Source organism: Dromiciops gliroides, chromosome 3, assembly GCF_019393635.1.
Source record: "Dromiciops gliroides isolate mDroGli1 chromosome 3, mDroGli1.pri, whole genome shotgun sequence".
Classification (NCBI taxonomy): Eukaryota; Metazoa; Chordata; class Mammalia; order Microbiotheria; family Microbiotheriidae; genus Dromiciops; species Dromiciops gliroides.
Genome location: NC_057863.1, coordinates 458,807,341 through 458,829,266, shown reverse-complemented (window position 1 = coordinate 458,829,266; position 21,926 = coordinate 458,807,341). Strand labels below are relative to the sequence as shown.

Genomic DNA, 21,926 nt, shown 5'->3' with positions numbered 1-21,926 from the left:
CAATAAACTGAGTAAATTCACAAGGATTCCAACAAGGAAGCTTTAGTTATTTATATAAATACAAATAAATGTATATGGGATTGTAGACCTTATTTAGTGAAGAATACAAATTCATTTACATTCCTGGAAGGAGGATGGCTTGTGCAGTTATGAAAACTCTGAGAAGCAAAAATATCCTACAAATCACAAATATTAGAAATCTTAGCCCTTCAAATGAGTTATAGTAGCCATAGTTTACAGGGGCCCCACAATAACAGGGTCGTGTGAAATGATGCTCCTTCTTTTATTCATTCTCTTTGGCCCTGTCTGGTTCTATAGATTTTCTCAATATGTCAACACGCAGATATTTGGGGGCAGAGGTAGAGAAGACAAGGAAGACATTACACTTTTGCCATTTATGGCAAAAAAATCACTAAAAATTTTAGTTTCCCAAATTGCCATCTTGTAGAATGTAATACATACAACTTGCTGGATCCTACGAAGTATTCACTTATAAACTATGTACTTTATTACTAAAGTAAATATGCTTTATCCTAATAGTGGAAATGACTTTTCTTTTCAGGGAATACAATGGGTTTCACTGTGATGGGATACTTTCAGCTGCAACTGTCTAGTCTTATTTTTATAAAAATTTAAGCCACAGACATTTATTGGCTGGAAAATGGGCTGCCGGTAGTCCTTGATCATTAGAAATGGCAAGAAGCTTTTTACATTTTTCTGATTATTTTCTGCTGCTTCTTCTGTTGAATTGAGATGATTTTAATACTGTTAGCTTTTTATTTACAGTTCTCTTACTTTAGTTGAAATGTATCAATCAGGGAAAGTTTATGGCACTACCAGAAGTGCATCCTGTAATGTAATGTAATATGTTTACAAATTAAAATAACCTTCTCCCTAATGCAATGGCCATTGTTAGCATCAATATTCTACCAATAATGCTGTCTGGCTTGAGTCATAGAACAACTACATTGTCCAAAGAAATGAAGTTGAGAATCACCAAATAGCAATGAATAGGCACATAGAGGATATAACCTGGCTGCAAAACATTTTAAGTAAAGGATTACACAGGAAAAACAAAGGATGGTAGGCTGGTGATGTCATGAATGCTATGGATAACTGAGAACTTGCATGATCCATTGATATGCAGACAATGTTGAATGTGTGGGAATCCCACACACACAATGGGTGGACTCCCTGGAAAAAATCATGGATAAACATGGCAGAAGACGATCAGGTATGGACAATAGTACAACATAGAAGAGAATACATCAATGAGATTATAGATCCTATATGGTAGTGTGGGAAAATGATTCCAGGTGTTAGTGGGTAATTTTTAAAAACTATATTGCTGAAAATGCTGCATTTGGGTTTGACTTAAGCATGTATATATGTGTATATGTGAAATTTCCCATACTTCTAGGTAAATCCAAAATTTCTTGGCCATTATCTGAAGCTTGGTAGACTTCCACTTAATCACTTATGCTCAATTTGCAATTTTACATTAGGCTCTAAACTCAATTTCACTTTTGATGTTTCAGGATTTTAAACATGGTTATAAATGGGTAATGCCAAAGAAAAATAAAAAGCAATGGGCTTTGTTCCTGGGATTTTATGACATCTGTAAATCAGTTTCTTCTGTCATGTTATAGTCATTGGTCAGTCAATATGGCAAGTACACAAATAATTTTTTTTTTCAGAACACAACCTATCAAAGTCTTGATCTATTCATGTGCTCTGTAAGTGCTTGATCGCCTATTTAAATCTTTATTTATTTATTTATTTCAGATTTTCCCTACCTTCCATGTAAAAATAAATTGTAACATCGATTTTTGAAACTTTGTTTTCCAAATTTTCTTCCTCCCTATCCTTCCCTTAAGAACTCCAGCAATTCAATATGTTATACATGTGCAGTCATGCAAACATAGCAGACAAAAAAAAACTTTAGGAAAAACAACAACAAAATATATGTCCACCTATATTCAGATACCATCAGTTCTTTCTCTGCAGATGGATTACATTTTTCATAAGTCCTTCAGAATCATCTTGGGTCATTGCATTGCTGAAAATAACTAAGTCATTTGCAGCGGATCATCTTACAATATTGCTATTATTTTGTATACAATACATTTCACTTTGTATCAGCTCATATAAGTCTTTCCAGGCTTTTCTGATAGCATCTTGCTCTTTTTCTTTTTTTAAATATAGTAAACTATATTTATATAGTACTTCAAAGAGAGATTTCCTTACACAAGACCCATTAGGTCGATTATGGCAACAACAATAATAGCTAACATTTATATAGTATCTTATACCTGACAAAGAATTTTCTTCACAATAACCCAGCAAAGTAAGTACCATCATCATCATCATCTTACATTGCTCTTGTCTCTGCTTCAAATTTTTCCCCTTACTATTGCTAACTGTTTCCCTCCATCCTATTCGCTCCCTATGATATTGACTCTATTTTCTATCTTCTTTTACCCTTTCCCTTCTCAAAAATGTTTTGCTTCTGACTGCCCCTCCCCGAATCTGTGCTCCCTTCCTTCACCTCTCCCTCCTTATCCCCTTTCCCCCAACTTCCCTACAGGGCAAGATATATTACTATACCCACTTGAATGTGTATGTTATTTCCTCTTTGAGCCAATTCTGAGGCTCATTCAATCCCCTGCTCTCCCCCATCTCCCCCTCTACTCCATTAGCTTTTTCTTGCTTCTGTAATGTGAAATATTTTACTCCATATTCCACCTCTCCCTTTCCCTTTCTCCCAGTGCAATCCTCTCACCCCATAATTTTATTTTAAAGATTTCATCGTGGGGCAGCTGGATGGCACAGTGGACAAAGCAACTGCCCTGGACCCAGGAGGACCCAAGCCCAAATCCAGCCTCAGACACGAGGCATTCACAAGGCTGCTTGACCCTGGGCATGCCAACCTACCCTGACTGCCCCACCAAAAAAAAGATGATGATAAAAAAGAAATGCTTTACATATATCATCCCTTCATAATCAATTCTCACCTATGCTCTCTGTCTAAATTTATGCCTTTCAGCTGCCCTAATACTGAGAAAGTTCTTATGAGTTAGAATTATCATCATCCCATGTAGGAATGTAAACAGTTTAACCTTTTAACCTCCTTCATGATTCCTTTTTCCTTGTATTTGAAAGTCAAATTTTCCATTCAGTTCAGGTCTTTTCATCACAAATGCCTGAAAGTCCTCTTTTTCATTGAAGTCCCATTTTTTCCCTGAAAGATTATACTCAATTTTGCTGGGTAGATGATTTTTGGTTGTAATCCCAATTCCTTTGCCCTCTGGAATATCATATTCCACACCTTCCAATTTTTTAATGTAGAAACTGCCAGATTTTGTGTTATCTTGACTGTGGCTCCACTTGAATTGTTTCTTTCTGGCTGCTTGCAGTATTTTCTCTTTGACCTGGGAGCTCTGGAATTTGGCTATAATATTTGTGGAGGTTTTCCTTTTGGGATCTCTTTCAGGAGGGGACCAGTAGATTCTTTAAATTTCTATTTTACCTTCTGCTTTTAGAATGTCAGGACAACTTTCCCAGACAATCTCTTGGAAGATGATATCTAAGCTCTTTTTTTTGATCATGGTTTTCAGATAGTCCAATAATTTTCAAATTCTCTACTGGATCTATTTCCCAGGGAGATATTTCACATTGCCCTCTATTTTTTTCATTCATTTGGATTTGCTTTATTGTGTCTTGATTTCTCATAAAATCATTAACTTCCATTTGTTCAATCATAATTCTTAAGCAATTATTTTCTTCAGAGAGCTTTTCCTTTTGGCTTTTCAAGCTGTTGACTTTTTTCCATGCCTTTCTTGCATCACTCTCATTTCTCTTTCCATTTTTTCCTCTACCTCTCTTGACCATGAGCTTAGTTCCAGAAGAAGCCACTGCTGCAGCCAATTCAGAGTCTTTGGAGGTCTCTCTCTCTCTCTGGTACAGCTAGCCTGGGGCTGAATTTGTGTCATCAAGGCCACAAGGCTTTGCTTTGCTCTCACCCTGGTACAATAGACCTTTCCCACTGATCTTCTAACCTGTCTTTCTTTGGCTGGAAAATGATATCATGCCATCCTCTTGTGGGTTCTGCTGCTCCAGGAATTATCTTATGGCATTATTTGGAAGTGGGGTTTTTTGTTTCGTGATTGTGTGGGAAGCTCTGAAAAGTTACTGCCTTTCCTCCGCTATCTTGGCTTCTACCACCACCACCACCACCAACATTGTATATTTATAATGAAATTGGCACGTCTCCTGAGTTCTCAAACCACCTTTCAAATGTAAAGAATTCTTTCATCTTTTAACTTCTATATCCAATTTGCTATTTGAGAGTAATTTAGTTGTAAGATTAGAATAGAATATATGTTTTGATATTTTTTATGTATGTATTTGATACTATTTTACTCTGGTTAGGATTATTTTTTATTTTCATAATTTTTCTTTTTCTTTTTAAAAAATCCATATTTAAATAAAAAGCATTTGCATACATAGTTTCAATACATTCCTCTTTTTCTGTTATACTAATTTCTATTATGTCCTCATCTATGATTCCTTCTGGCCTTGCCTCTATTCACAGTAATTTTGGGGGGGGGACGACAATTGGGGTTAAGTGACTTGCCCAGGGTCACACAGCTAGTAAGTGTTGAGTGTCTGAGGCCAGATTTGAACTCAGGTCCTCCTGACTCCAAGGCTGGTGCTCTATCCACTGTGCCACCTAGCTGCCCCAATGAATTTTGTTCTTTTGCCCGGGGGGTGGGGGGGGCAATGGGGGTTAAGTGACTTGCCCAGGGTCACACAGCTAGTAAGTGTCAAGTGTCTGAGGCCAGATTTGAACCCAGGTACTCCTGAATCCAGGGCCAGTGCTTTATCCACTGTGCCACCTAGCCCCACCCCCCCCCCCCCGGTAAATTTTTTAATGGTCCCATGACACTGCCCCCTCCCTCCCCACTTTTCTTTTGTTTGTTTTATTAGTTTTTTGGCTACTCTGTCCCTGGTCCCTCTCTCCCTCCCCCCCTACATTGGAAGGAGAAAAGAAAAACAAACCCTGTATAACAAATGCATAATCAAGCAAAGTATAGTTTGTATATCCATAGATTTATGTCTTTTATTGGTCTTTTGTCTTTTACCCCTCTTAGGACATGAGTAACATATTTCATCATCATTCCTCTTTAACTGTGGTTGGACATTGTATTAATTCTGAGTTTTTAAGTCTTTTATTTACATAATTTCAGTATTATAGGAATTTTTATCCTTTCCCTGAATAAATATATTTGTAAGGAAAAACAAAATATATTTTTCAAGTTAGCTGAAGAGCCTTGTGAGCAGACCTTATTAGCACAAATCATCTTTTCAGAACACTGCATGTAATATTAAGAAATAAATAAACCATCTACATGCTGTACCTATCGTCTAGTGTCTAGTATATACTGGCATATTTTTGTAATTCATACTTTACTAAGTTCATAGCACTTCCTCAGAGTTTTAGGATTTTATGTACTAAGAAATGGTGAGTAAAAAATGAAAGTAAAGAGATAAATTTATTGTATCCACATATAATTTTACACATCCATATATATCCATATTTTATAATGTATATGATGTTTTAAGTGTGATCTTATTGAATTGGTTCCTATTTGATTGTTATAATACTCAGTCCCCATTTCTTTTTGCCTAGCAGTCTGCCTGGACACTTCAACTTCTCAGCAGGGGTGTATGTGTTCAAGAAATGTTAACTGATTCTAAAATTGAAGTAAAATATAATTAGAGAAGTAAATTTACTGCAGAAATATCACAGAGTATATTGCAAAGCCAAATGCATAAAAAATGGTTATATTCATTTTATTTCACCTCGTATTAACTTGACAATTGAAAAATTATTTATGAAAATCATTCAAGTGTTCTATATACTTTGTTTCTCCAGGATAGAATGTATATTTTGATAATGTTTTCTATCTGTCATGTATGAAGATGATGCTCCTAATTCATCCTCATCTGAATCTGTGCTTGGTGTAATTTTTCCAGTGGTATTTGATGGTTTTTACAAAGCCATATGTACCTGATCTCCTTACTTTCCCCTTTTGATCAGTGACATACATTTATTAGATGACTCCAGTTCTGCAGTCTATGGCTGTGGAACTGAATTTTTCTTTTGAAGTGTAGATATAGCTGACTTTGATGCAAATTAAATCTGCTCCCTCTAGAACCTACAAAAACCAATTGAATTAAATGGCCTAGAAAAGTGATAAGCTACTGTAAAAGTGAGAATTATTTTGACAACTCATAACTTAATTCAGCATAGCATGATACCAGCTTCTGAATAACATTTTAGGAGTGGCTTGTTCAAAATCTGTTATGATCTGAGTAAGGAATTTTACTAAAAGAATAAATAGTAATTTTAATGTATAGTAGTTTCTAAAGGTAATAACTTCGTTATTATAGTTCATGGTATTACTCTACCATGTGTCCCAAGTAAAGAGAAAGTAAGATGGGTTATATACAAAAAACATGTAGTTGTGAAAAATATATTCCTGTAAGGCACTTTGGGTTTTTTAAAAAAGTTTCTTCAATATACTAATGCATGTACCATTTAGTTTAACAGCCTTGTGTGTTGTAATCAAAAGTGTGAATAGGCAATCAAATACTTGTGTGAAATTATGTTCCCAGAAGAATTCATGGCAAGCTTGTTGCTATGGTGAAGTCACCTGAGACTTGTTTAGTCTCTCTCCTGATCAGATATATTGACTATAATGAGCTCACAACAGTAATTCACCCAGAAAAAAAGAGAGAGAGAAAGAGAATGGAGAGAACTTGATGGATAAATGAAACTGTCAGGTGTCTTTCCCTTCTGCTTTCACTTGGATGTGTTAATCTAATTTCATCCATCCCAAGGACTTTTAAAGACATTCAAGTCATTTCTGTAATATCACAAAGTAAGCTGTTATGTCACAGAAGGAATCATGTAAGAGATTTGAAACAAGAAGGACTGATCTCTTAAAAACAACAAATGGGATACTTCCCAAATCTCGGGCAAGGACTCTATCTTAAGTTTCCATTTCTGGCCACTGAAAGTGGTGATCAAGGGCTATCAAGGTTTTGAAATTTACATGTGGTCGGCAGCTAGATGGCGCAGTGGATAGAGCACCAGCCCTGGAGTCAGGAGTACATGAGTTCCAATCCGGCTTCAGACACTTAATACTTAACTAGCTGTGTGACCCTGGGCAAGTCACTTAACCCCAATTGCCTCACTAAAATAAATAAATAAATTTACATGTGGCATATTTAAGTAAGAGATTATTATGCCATGGTAAACCATTGAACTATGTGCATACTTAAGTGGCAATTTAGTAAATAGAACCTTCATGGAAAAGGTAATGAAATTTTCAAGCATTTGCTTAGGCACTAGAAAACTCTGGCTCACTTTTATTATTAAGAGATTATGATCTGTGTTTTTCAACTAATTTTTTTCTTTCTTTGTTCACTATGCAGATATAATAATAATATTCTAAATAGATCCTAAAGCCCTTAGTATCTGTAATGAATGTGGACCTAGAATGAAAGAGAAAAACATAAGAAATATTCACACTGATTAAAATAAGCTTTTCATTCATTAAAAAGTTAAGTATGTGAATTAGGTGGGGTGATGTAACAGAAAAACAGCTAAAGCAGTTTCTGGACATGATCATTTTCAAGGATGCGTGTACAGAATTAATGGGAATGGATTCAGATTTTCAGTGAAAATGTTGCCATGCTTTAATTAACTTTACCTGGGTGTGTGATGTTGTAGAACAGGACTTTTTATACTTTTTCCACTCACAACCCTTCTTTGCCCACAAAAATTTTACATGATCCTGTGTATATAGGTCTATGTACCTTTTTATTGTTGCCAAGTTTTTCATAACCCCCACATTCAGTTATATGATCCCATTTGGAGTCGCAACCAACAAGTTAAGAAGTTTTGTTCTAAAATAGTCATTACTTTATGAACCAGTAGCATATATCCTGCTAAGAAAATAGTAAATCATTTACCTACACATCTACATAGCTAATACTAAAATATTGATCATACTATTTTATATAAATATCCTTTGTAAAAAGAACTGTGATTTCATTCATGTTACTATTTCCTCTGCTGATGCAGATTATGCGTGTCTACCTTAAATACACCAAATTATAAAGATGATAGTATATAACTTTTCAGTTATAATTGGAATTATTATCACTTATAATCCTTTTCCTATCACCAGTCCTATCCCGCTAAGCTTTAGCAGCCTTTGATCATTCCCACCATCAACTATCTTCATTTCTATTTACATGCTACCAAAAGAAACTGGAGAAACTGTGCTAAGTCTACTGCAAATTTATGTTATTTAATCTCAGCTGTCTCTCAGTGCATCAGAACAGTCCTTTTTTCACCTCCCTTAATTTATCCACCATTATCAAGTGCCCCCTCTTCTGCCCTGTTCCTCATCTCACATTTCCCAGATACTATCTGTCACTATCTGCCATCTCCCCTGTCTCATATAAAGAAGTACCCATTTTCCTTGCTAAAACAAACCCTTCTGACTTCACAAGCGATTCGCATTCCATCCTGTCTTCTCCAGCAGATTGTCTCACTATCATCCCCACTCTCTCACTTATATTCTTCATTATATTGTATTCTGTTCTATTCTACCAGAGACTTCTGTCTTTCCCTTTCTACTGTTTGTTTTCCTACTCCATACAAAAGATATCACTCATCCTTATATTCAGAAAAAAAAACATCCCAGCTAGCTATCATACCATACCTTTCCTCTTTTTTTAAATGTTCTCTGTGAGAAGGCTGTTTACAAAGATTTCCTCTCACTTCTTTATTTTCTTACTGACCTCATTACTCAACTGAAATTGCTCTCTTCAAAGGCATTTGTGATCTTTTAGTTGCGAGATCTAATATTATTTTCTCAATCCTCATCTTTTTTGACTTCTCTGCAGCCTTTGACACTGTTGATCACTTTTTCCTTAATACCCTTTTCTTCCTGTTTTCCCAAGAAATTACCCTATCCGTATTCTCCTACCTATCTGATTGCTTCTCAATCCACTTTGGTGGATCGTCATACACGTCATACTCACTAACCTTCAGGTTCCCTCAAAGCACTATGAAGTCCTGGTCTTTATTCTCTTCTCTCTATACTATATTTCATTTTGTGACCTCATCAACTCAGTTATCATCTCTATGTCAATGAATATCAGATCTACTTATCCAGCTCTAAACTCTCTGCTGACTTCTTGTCTAAAATTTCCAACTAAAGCAAACGAATTAAACTGGTTGTCTTATAGGCATCTTGAACTGAATTCATTGTCTCCCTCTCCCCTGCAAACTGTCCTTTCTTCTTCTTCTTTTTTTTTTTTTTTTGCAGGCAATGGGGGTTAAGTGACTTGCCCAGGGTCACACAGCTAGTAAGTGTCAAGTGTCTGAGGCCAGATTTGAACTCAGGTACTCCAGAATCCAGGGCCAGTGCTTTAACCACTGCGCCATCTAGCTGCCCCTTGTCCTTTCTTCTTAACTTCCCTATTACTGTTGAGAGTATCCCCAGCCTCCCAGTCACCTAGGCTTACAACATAGGCATCCTTAGCTACTCACTTTCTCTCATCTTTCCCATTCAATCATTTGGCAATACTTTTGTTTTCTACCTTTATAACATCTCTCACTTATAATCCCATCTTTCCTCTGACATAGCAGTCACCCTTGTGCAAACCCTCATCACTTTCACACATGGACTATTACAATAACCTTCTGGTTGATCCTCCTGCCTTTGCATCTCTCCCCACTCCAGTTCTTCCTCTCCTCATCTGTCAGATCTTAATAAAACACAGATCTCACCATATCATCCCCCTATTCAGTAAATTCCATTGGCTCCCTATTATCTCCACTATCAAACATAAAATACTTTGACTTTTAAAGCCCTTTCTATCCTGACTGCTTCCTACCTTTCTTGACTTCTGTACACCTTACTCCCCTTAACATAGTTGGGGATCAAGAAACACCAGTGTCTTTACTCCTCAAATACAACACTCCATCACCCTACACCAAGCATTTTCATGCTACTTTTTTGGGGAGCAGGGCCATGAGGGTTAAGTGACTTGTCCAGGGTCACCCAGCTAGTAAGTGTCAAGCGTCTGAGGCTGGATTTCAACTCAGGTCCTCCTGAATCCAGGTTCAGTGCTTTATCCACTGTGCCATCTAGCTGCCCCTATGCACCAAGCATTTTCATTGGTGTTCACTGCCTGGAACACTCCTTCATTGTTGCCTCCTTGTTTCTCTGGCTAACTTCAGGTATCAGTTATTGCCTCAACTTTATGAGAATCCTATACTGGTCTCCATTAATGCTAATGGCTACCCTTTGAGATTATCTACAGTTTATCCTGTATATATCTTATTTGTACATAGTTATTTGCATGTTGTACATTAGACTGTGAGCTCCTTGAGAGCAGGGACTATTTTTGCTTTTCTTTGTATGGTACTCGGTGCATGTTAAGCTTTTAATACAATTTGACTGACTGAATCCTTAGGGGAATAGATATGTGCAACCTTTCTAGCAGCAATAGCACTATTGATTTGATTATGGTTCCAGACTAGGAAAAAATTGGGGCATGAGGAGTGGGAAGGATCACTAAGGAGTACAAGTACCCAGAGGGCAAGAATATAACTAGATTGGAGTTTGACTAGAGCTTGCCATGGCATTGTGAGCTCTAAGAAGAGCTGGCCATTCAGAGTAGAGTAGAGGGAGTTCCAAAAATAAGGTAGGAATAGATAGGGGAGTAAAAAAACATCTCTTTTTGGAAAAAATCAGGATATTTGATCATTTCTGGTCCCCTTGCACCAATCATATTTCTGCAGGTTCTTTCAACTCCCAGAAGATACTTTCTTTGGGTAAGCCAACTTTCAGTCATACCAGACAGTTATGTGCCCTCTTCACATTTTTTCAGTTTACTTTTAACTCTTTTATTTTGAGTGCTGTACATATAGTTCCTTTTTAGAATATCTGGAAACATTAACTTAGGTCTTGTTCCTCTTAATGTGTGTCTTGTGTCATGTTTTATCTAAGGAATGTAGGTACTTTTAGAAGTTGAATGGATGATAGGATAGCTCAGCTTTTTCTCCAGGAGACAATGGAATAAACAGAATTTTTTTCATACAAGGGCAGCATGAAATACAAAATTAAGTATAACAAATGAGATTGTCTTTGTAAAATGCTTACTGATTGAATTTGTAATAAAATAATTTATAAAAATGCCATACTATAATGTAAACTCATGATTTTAATTCTGGTGGGTGAGTTTGTATGTGTACACAGAGACACAGACATACATATAGAAAACATTGTACATTTGTTTTTCCTACAGAATCAAATATCGTAATTGCTATCCTGACGTAGTAGAGAGGGAATACCTCAGAGTTAATAAGACCTAGGTTCAAGACTTTGTTATAAACTGGCTATCTGATCATAAGCAAGTTTTCTGTGTACCAAGCAACAAACTATATGTTGTAGAGTAGGTGGGCATGAGTAGAAACAGGTCCTTATGTCATTGCAATCATTTTTTAAAATAGTAAGTGGTCATAATTAATGAAGGGGGAAAATCTGTTGTTGTTCATATTTTGTGGGCACAAAGTCATTCTGACTTCCATGAAAGTTTTGGTTCTTTTTGTTTACTGGGAGCTTCAATAAGAGAGATGACTTAAAGGAATAAAGAGTTTGATATTTTTTCAAGGACTTTTGGCTTTTATAGGTTTTTATTTTAAATTAAGCACCAATAATTTGTCTTTGATTTCTGTTTTAGAATTTTGTATGTTATGTAAAAAAAAATCATAATGCCATTTTAGTAATGACTTTCAGAAGCTACTATTATTGTGTACCTGGCCAGAATTATATGGTATTGTAGAGTGTTTGTTATTTTTAACTATGTGAGTTGTCAGTTCAATTGGAAATTTTTGCATTTTGTATGTATATATTTGGGCTTAAGGTAGTATTTGATTTTGCCCTTGAAGTTTGCAATTACACAAATAGAGTAAAAAACTATTTTTAAACTTTTTCCTATTTCACTTTTAGAAGGGTTTTTTGATTGTGGTTTGTAAAGAAAAATTTAAGACATTTTCATTTCCACTCATACTATATCTAAAGGATTTTTTCCCCCATTGTTCTTTTTTTTTAGCAGTTCATGGAAGAAAATTCATTAAAACAACACGTCAGAATGCATCTTCTGGTTTATTTTTTTTTAATTAAAGCATTCTGTAACATTTCAAAGGAAATTTGTATAATGGAATCTATTAAATGAATCAGTTTTTTTCCAGCAAGGATTTTCAAATAAGGGTTTCATTACTGTTATCAAACATTAAAAAGCTGTTCTTTGCATGTCCTGTTTGATAATTTGATGGTTAATTCAAAACATTCTTTAACTGAACAGTTGTAACTTTGAGCTTAACTTACTAAAGTTCTTGGTCTCACTGTAGCTGTGTTGCACTTCATTTTTATAGAGGAATATTTGTACATATAATCAATGCCTTTCTCAGATAAACGACTTATGAGAACTTTTAGAGCTTTTTCATGCCATTGAGGAGCTCATTGTGCTACTGTGTGACATTTGCTACTCAGTAACATCTAATGAACTTAAACAGTTAATGCCTGGGGCAGCTATGTGGCACAGTGGATAGAGCACCGGCCCTGGAGTCAGGAGTACCTGAGTTCAAATCTGGCCTCAGACACTTAACACTTATTAGCTGTGTGACCCTGGGCAAGTCACTTAACCCCAATTGCCTCACTAAAAAAACAAACAAACAAAAAAACCAAAAACAGTTAATGCCTACCTAACCACAAAATACCTTTTCTCTGGCAGTGGATGTCTTTCCAGTTGGATTTGACCTTATTTTAAAATAACAACTAATTGTGTTGCTCTTTGTTATATTTTTCTTATACCTTAAAGGGTTGCAACCCTTCCTACCATTCTACTCCCTCCAACAGATAAAACAGACAATCTAGCATTTTGCTTGGAAGCTGAAAGGGAGAAAAGCTCAAAATAATGTCTTCAGTTTCTAGTTCCAATTAGAACAATCAGGCCAGTCATTGCAAAATAGTCAAAAGAACAAAGATTAAAAATCTCTGACCTGGGCAGCTAGGTGGCGCAGTGGATAAAGCTCCAGCCCTGGATTCAGGAGTACCTGAGTTCAAATTCCACTTCAGATACTTGACACTTACTAGCTGTGACACTGGGCGAGTCATTTAACCCTCATTGCCCTGCCTCCCCGGCCCCTCCCCCCCTCCCAAAAAAATCTGACAAAAGGCCTGGAAAGAATTGTATGAACTGATGTATAGTGAAGTGAACCAGGAGAACATTGTGCACAGTGACAGCAATATTGTTCAATGAAGAACTGTGAATGACTTAACTACTCTCAGCAATACAATGATCCAAGACTATCTCAAAGGATTAATAAGCATACTATCTCCCTCCAAAAAAAGAACTGATATTGATTGAACACAGATTGAAGCATGCTATTTTTCACTCCTTTTTTCCCATTATTCAAGTTTTCTTGTGTAAGAAATAATTGCACATGTATAACCTATATCTGATTGCTTACCACCTCAGGGAGGGGGCAGAAGAGGAAAGGATAAAATTTGGAACTCAAAACTTTAAATAGAAATGTTTATTTTTTTTTTAAATATCTGAAAATCTAGGAGTGGTAAAGGAATGTTTTAGCTTTGTGATTTGTATGTTTACACATACTTCTAAGTAAGGTTGAGTATTTTGGTTTTTATTTTAATAGATACCTATATGGCAGAATAACATGAAAATTCTATATACTAAATTACTAACTTTTCAGTAATTCCTTTGAAATTCTTAGTCTGAAACAATAGAATTGACCAATAGGAATTTTTTTCTACTGAACCACAGAAATGCAAAATAAATCAAGAAATATAATGTAAAATTTTAATTTGTTGCTTTTTATTGAGATGGTTATGATATATTCTACACTTTTAAAAATGAATAAGGATTGTATAATTTAATTAGTGAATAAGATAATAAAATAATAAGTTTTTATCATGGGTGATTATCAGATATAGATGGGTCAAACAAATAAAATGTGAGAGGAAGAAAAAGGAAGAAACAAAATTCTGTAGGCAACAAAAGGAAAAAGACAGTGATCAAAAGGAGAAACACAGATGCCAAAAAATATGGAAATATTTTGATTTCTATCTCATTATGAATCTTTAAACCACGCTGCAGTTTTGTAACTATAAGTATAAATGAGTGCATTGACATGGCTGGAAATTCTGGGCTTTATCCAATATAGATTAAAAAGTCATAAAACCCTAGTCTTAGAAGGAATCATTGTGATAACTTCATCTCGCTCTCTTCCACAAATAGTAAGGGAATTATCCAGAGCCATATAAACTGTCAACTCCCCTTTGCTGCTCTAATTCTTCATTCTTTTGATTAAGTTCACATTTGATTTATTTCTGTCACTAGTAGGGCTTTCAAGGAGCCCTAGATCAGGTCTAGACAATGGAAAGAGTTAGATAAAAATATGATGATAGCACAGATAGAATGGAAAATTGTCAACTCCTTGGTAAAAAGAAAAAAAAGAAGCCATTTTTCTTACTTCTTTACTTGCTGTATAGCATTCATATGCCACTCATTTAAATGGCCAGGTTGACTCTTAGAATGGTTTTAATTATGATGTAATTTATTTTGTCCTTAATTTTAGTAATGAAATATTTGTACAGAGACCAGGATGAAGACTGACTAAATGTAGTTAATTTAAGATTATGATTATTGGACTTGATCTTCCAGTTATAGATCTCTTTAGATTCTTTATTATTCATTAAATTGCCTAATCGGAATTGGAATAAACTGGTTTTTTAAAAATTATCCTCTCTAAGGTATTCTTATTAGATCTAGAAAGCAAAGAAATTTTAGTGTCATTTTTTATTTATACTTTCATTATTTTGCTTATATTTAAAATAACTGCTTGGGGCAGGTAGGTGGAGCAGTGGATAAAGCACTAGCCCTGGAGTCAGGAGTACCCGAGTTCAAATCTGGCCTCAGACACTGGACACTTACTAGCTGTGTGACCCTGGGCAAGTCACTTAACCCTCATTGCCCACAAAAAAAGAGAGAGAGAGAGAAGTTAAAATAACTGCTTAACATTTAGAAAGTATTTGTATTGGTCCTTTATCCATCTCATATTTTTAAAATTTTGTCAAGTAGTAATGTATATCCATTATTATCTTCTTTGCAGTCAACCCCTAAATAAGCAACTGACATGAGGCAATATGTAACGTTGGTCTTAAAAACACTGAACTATTTACATCAGATGCATTGCTAATTTGGAAAAATAATTATTAGTTTTTGTACTTAATGAATTTTAAATTAATGATTAACATAATAGCTCATAAAAATTACAAAATGTGCTACATTTTAAAGTAAATGTTAAAAAAATTTTTTAAAAAGTAAATGTTACTTATGAATTTTGTATCAATTTCATTTACCTGATCATTAGTAGATCTTCAGGTAAATTCAGTTCAATTCAGTAAACATTCATTAAGCATGTACTTTGTGCAAGCCACCTTGTTAAACACTGGTGTGGATACATAAGACACCTTCCCTTCAGTGAGCTTAAACGACACCTACAGTTATCATTGATACCCATTGTCTGACACCAAGTTTGTTGACTTTAGTTTTGAGGGTTCTTTTTGTTTGTTTTGTTTTGCTTTTTTAGATGGTCTTTATGGCTCCTTCCAGGTCTACGTGGTGCGTTATTTGCTGAACAATTATTGATTTATTCAAGAGTTTCCCCACTTCAAAGGACTGCAGGCAAAGCATAGAACTTCAATTTAGCAATATGTATGCACTCTACTTTTAGAAGAATGTCAGATTATCTCTTTCTACCCTCCCCCCAAAAAACAAGCTAATAGTAGTAATTTATGCAATAAAAACCAGCTTGTAGATTGTCTTCAAATCAGCATCTATTCCATCCATTTTCTCAAATCCTACATTAATTGATAGAGATAATCTGTCTTCAAAATAATGATGGTAAGTCACTATAAACGGGAAAAAAGGTTGTGTTCTGTACATATTTACCAAAGCAAGGCAGCTATCCAGTTTCTACCTTTACTTGCTCTACTTATCTCAAGAAGGCAAAAACAGTCAGGAAACGGTTTTGTGCCCCATTCAGTAGTTCTGAGAAATGTTTTTATACCTGGTAATTATTTTTTATGATTCTACAATTAATATCATAACCCTTTTATGGTATTTTAACAAATTAAATAGATTCTAGGATAGTGAATTGTTAACTATAAACATTTTCATCATGTCTTTGTGGCATCGCTTTGGTCTCATACTGAGCAGCTCTACTTGTAGATTTACATAAACTGGTCAAGGATTATGAAGGAGGAAAAGGTCATGCAACCACTAATTAATGTTCCTTTTTGGAGAAAAGGTATAACATGATTTACGGTGGTCAGATTTATGTTATGATTTATCAGAATTCTTGAATGTGTGTGTGTATGTACACACACGCATGCATACATATTGTAAGGGCCTAAAATTCTAGCTATGATGTCTAAAATCTAATGAGTGGTCACCTTAAATTAGAAAACGTATAGCACCAATCTTCAGACATTAAATATTTATTAAAGTATATTAGGGGTTAGTAAAGGGAAACACGTGGATAAAGCATGAGATTTGCCTGCTCTCCCTATCCTGTCTGTCTCTGCCGCCAAGCCCTCCTCCAGCAACAAAAGGCCTAGCTCCTCCCAGAAGCTTCCTGTGAAACAGGAAACACACACACAGCTCCAAGCTAATTGGTTGGTAGCACTGGCAAACTTCCTGACACTTATCTGGCCTTCAAAACCCCAGAAAGGTCACTTCCAGAGGCTAAGGTCACACGGTTTCTTTTCAGGACAGAGTTCACAATATCCCTCCCAGCAGGAGGTGTCATTCCAATTCTCACACTTCAAAGTCACTAATAATCACTTCACTTCCAAGTCCAATGGCCTTTTCTCAATCCTCATCCTTCTTGATCTCTCTGCAACCTATAATCCTGTTGATCACCCTCTTTTCCTTGATCCTGTCTTCTCTCTTGATTCTAATGATTCTAAAACCTAGGAGCTAATGAGATCCCCGCATTGAGAATAGTGTACGGGGTGGGCAGACAAGGGCTTAGGGCAAAACCCTGGAGAAACTCCAAGGTCTGGGTCTGATGTGGATGAAGAGCCAGCAAAGAGCCAGAGAAGGAAGAATTAAACAAGCAGAAGAACCAGGAGAGAGTAGTCATAAAAACCCAGAGACAAAAGAGTGGAAACATTCATTTTATTAAATGTCCTTCTCAACTTTGTTTCTTGTTGCAGTTAGATTATTGTAGGTATTATGTATGTTGTTTTCCTGGTTTTATTACTTCATTTACCGATGAGTTCATGTAACTCTTACTATATATTTCTGAATTCCTCATATTCAATCCTTACACAGCGGTATCATTCTATTCAGTTTCTTTACTACTGCAAAAAAAAATAATGTTAATTATGCTATTAGTGATACTGGGTATAGGTTTTCTGCCTATTTGTGGTAGCAGTGAGATTCCTAGATTAAAAGGGTATAAGCATTTTAATCTCCTTTGCAACATAGTTCCAAATTGCTTACCAGAATAGTTAGACCAAATAATGGTTCCACTAACCACATATTAGTGTGTCTTTCCATTTCAACATTGACTATTACCATCTTTCGTCATCTTTTCTAATTTGCTGTATGGTAAAACCATCGAATTGTTTTGATATTGTTTCTCTTAGTGATTTGAAGCAATCATTCACATAATTCATAATTCTTTTGAAAAGTATTCATATCATTTGACAACTTTACCATTGGAAATGATTCATTTATTGTTGCCAATTATGAACCTTTTGGTAATTAATCTTTTATAGAGTATTAAGAAGCAATAATAACGGAATTGGTCAACAGACAGAGGTTTTTGCGCAATGAATTGGTTCAGCCATTCTAGATAGTATTTGTAGCCACACACAAAAAGTCACTGAATTGTATACTCTGACATCAATAACACTACTAAGCTTATGTCCAAGAAAGAGAGCAGTTAGGTGGCACAGTGGATAGAGTGCTCATCCTGGAGTCAGGAAGACTCATCTTCTTGGGGTTAAATCTGGCCTCAGACACTTAGTGGCTGTTTAACCCTGAACAAGTAATTTAACCCTGTTTGCCTCAGTTTCTTCATCCATAAATGAGCTGGAAAAGAAAATGGTAAATCACTCCAGTATCTTTGCCAATAAAACCCCACAAGGGATAATGAAGAGTTGGACAGGAATGGAAACTACAAACACAAGACCATTATATCTTTCAAAAATGATCATTTTGTTCATTCTTTGCCAACCTTTGTCTATTCTGCCAGTTTCTCTTTCTTGTTTATTATGATAGCTAGCATTTCTAGCCATCTATAAAATAAGATTAGTGATAATAGACATCTTTTCTTTACTCTGTTCTTATTGGAAAGACATTCAATTTATCCCCATTACATAGAATACTAGCTCTATATTTTAGGTAGATATTGCTTAGCATATTAGGTAAAACTCTGGTTATTTATATGCTTTTTAATGCTTTTAACAGAAATGGGTATTGTATTATCCTTTTTAAAACTTTTCTGCAGCTTTTGATATAAACATGATTTTTCTTTTCTTTTTAAAATTTTGTCTACTATGTTTATGGTTTTTCTAATACTGAGGCAGCCCTGCATACTCATTGTAGAACCTTTTTTTAATATGTTGCTATAGCCTATTTTCTAATATTTTATTTGATCTTTTTCCATCTCTTTATTAGGATTATTTGTCTATAGTTTTCTTTATGTCCTATGACACTTCAAGGCTTAGGTGGCAAGACTATATTTTTATCATCAAAGGAATGTGGTAGAAACCCTTCTATTCTTATTGTTGCTAAGAATTTATGTAATATTGGAATTAATTGTTCTCTGACTGATAGAATTTGCTTGTAAATCTATCAGATCTTAGAGGTTTTTCTTTGCCAGCTCATGATTGGATAATTTCTTTTTCCAAGATTGAGTTATTTAAAGTATCTTTTTAAAAGTCTGGATAGTTTATTTTTGTAAATCCACTTGGTTTATGTTGGTTTTATTGGCATTTAGTTGGGCAAAACAGGTTTTGAAAATTTTTTTCTTCATTTGTTGTGAATTCTGTTTTTCCTTTTTGATACATAGATTGCTTGTTTTTCTTTTTAAATCAAATTAATAGTTTATTTTACTTCGCTTCTTCCCCTCAAAAAAACAACTCCAAGTTTGATTTTTGAGTTGTGTTTTCTTAAGTACAATTTTGTTGAGTTCTTTGATTTTCAGAATTTCTATTTTGTCTTTAAATTTTTTTTTCAATATATTTGTTTTTCTAGGTCTTTTTCTTTTCATTGCATTCCCATTTCATTGATCTGGTGTTTCTTTTGTTAATGAAAGTGTTTAGAGATATAAATTTTCCCCTATGGGCTATTTGGCTTCATCCCAGAAAATTTGGTAGTTTATCATCTCGTTGTCATTTTTTATCAGTTAGCTCTTATTTCTGTAACTCTTTTATCCACCAATTCCTTTTGATTACATCATTTACTCTCCAATTTTTAATTCTTTTTTCCACAGGACTTTACCAAATACAGTATTTTATTGCTGTTTTTCCCCCCATGATATTTATACCTTAAAACTCGGTCAGTTTTTTTCTTTCTTTTTTTTGTTTGTTTTGTTTTGTTATGTAAAAGTTGCATTTAAAGTGGATAAATGTTCTCCGTTAATTCCCATTTGTCAAGTCCTTTCATACCTAATCTTTATAAAATCCTATTCAGATCTTTAACTTCTTTCTTTTTTAATAGATTTGCCTAAACGTAACATGGGTAAAGTCCCTAAGTAGAATAGTTATTTCTCCTAACTCATTTAACTTTTCCTTGTTCTGCTTTCTAGATAAGATTTTATAAGATTTCAAATTTTTCTCCCTCCCCCCTCCCTAAAACAGTAAGTAATCTGGTATATGTTATATATGTACAGTCACATTAAATAAATTTCTGCATTAGTCTTGCTGTGAAAGAAGAATCAGAGCAAAAAGGAAAAACCTCAAAAAAGAAAAACAGCACCATAAACAAAAGAAATAGTATGGTTCAATCTGCATCCATATTCCACAATTTTTTTTTTCTGGATTTGGAGAGCATTTTCCATCATGAGTCTTTTGGAACTATCTTGTACCATTATATTGCTGAGAAGAATCAAGTCTATCACAGTTGATCAACATATAATGTTGATGATACTGTGTACAGTGTTCTGGTTCTGCTCATCTCACTCATCATCAATTCATGCAAGTCCTTCCAGGTTTCTCTGAAATCTGTCTGCTCATCGTTTCTTACAGCAAAATAGTATTCCATTGCATTCATATACCACAACTTATTCAGACATTTCCCAATTGATGGGCAACCCCTCAATTTCCATAAATTCTATTTTCAGTGAATCGTTTACTTAAATAAAATTTTGAACCTCTAGTACTAAGCTGGAAATTCTCTTTCCAAATAGTTTCTCTAGCTCCCTCATTTCTTTTTAAAAATTCTTTCCTTTAGATATTTCATTTATAGAATAATTTTTAACTCACCTCATTTCTTTCAGGAATTCAAGTTGTATTTTCATTTGAGACTTTACTTACTGATATTGTAGTGTTATTAAGTTTATATATTGGGTATCCCTGGCTCTATAACAGCTCATTATCATGGGTGACTTTTTTCCCCTCTTATTCTTTGAGTCTTTCTTACCATTTTGGCATTTTTCTGTTAGGAACTGACTTTACAGAAGAATGTTGGGGCCTTGTTTGGTCCTGACATATTCTCTGGGGACCTCTTGCTTCTTTCTCTGAATACTAAGTACTGTTTTCTTTAAGGGCTTCAGGGTCATCTCAGAACGAAACCTGCAAACTCTCAACATGCCCTAAGCAGATCACTGCTCTCCTGGTCTGTGGTTTAAGGTAACGTAGCTATAAGCTTGTTCCAGATTGGAACTTGAACATACAGCTACTGGACTCATCCTATCAACTAACTGGGAAGCTCTTCAGATCCAAGTAACAAAACTGCAGACTCACACTTGTTCTGAACTCCTTACCCGATTATTCGGCTGTAGTCTTCAAACTGTAGTGATAGCTGAATTGGTGACACATATCTAGCCTCACATATACACAGCTGCCACTAGCCTCTGTTCCTGTTCCTTACCCAATACCTGGATTCAGACATGGACCATGCTCTATCGGCCATATTTCTTGAGCTGGTATGTAGTTTCAGGACCCAGGTTCAATCCAAGCTGAATCCATATAGCCTGGCTCCAGGTACAGAGTGGCCTATATAGTTGCTTGCTGGTATCTGTACCACTCCATACTCAGTTTACAATTCAAATTTCTGCTCCGGATGGATTTTTGGACCCAGCTCCTTATATAGGTAAACAGGTCCAAGTTGCTATGCTGGAAGCTTTAGCACAGGCTTTCCTGGCTGAATTCCTTCCTCAGGCCTATAAGTATTACCTGACTTCCTATACTAACTTGTGTTAGAAAAATAACCCAGTATAGTTTTTTTCTTAGATTTCCTAACTAACTAGTGTAAGGCTCTTACATGATCTTTTTGGAATAGTTGTGGGAGAGGTTGGGCTATATTGCTCTACCTACTGTTTCATTTTTGCTGATCTCCATGTTGTGATACTTTTAAGTAGATTTTTTAAATTGCTTCTGTGCATAGTATTCACTTATCTACTATCTAGTCACTGTGCCACTGGTGATTAACAGATTAAGCTAGTTACAATTTTTCATTTGCATTAATAGACAATATGGCTCAGCATATCGTGGTGTTTTATTAATGTTATCAGT

The 21,926-nt window shown here is 35.1% G+C and overlaps 1 protein-coding gene across 11 annotated transcripts in view; it reads left to right on the top strand.

The window, feature by feature from the left end:
• PKP4 (plakophilin 4) overlaps positions 1–21,926 on the top strand; it is a 247,843-nt gene that overhangs the window by 136,489 nt on the left and 89,428 nt on the right. Inside the window, exon 3 of one of the 11 annotated variants that reach the window (XM_043991470.1) lies at positions 20,958–21,041. The exons of the other annotated variants lie outside the window; for them this stretch is intronic. The gene's annotated coding sequence lies outside the window, so the exon portion shown is untranslated. The remainder of the gene's footprint in view (positions 1–20,957; positions 21,042–21,926) is intronic. 11 annotated transcript variants of the gene reach the window in all.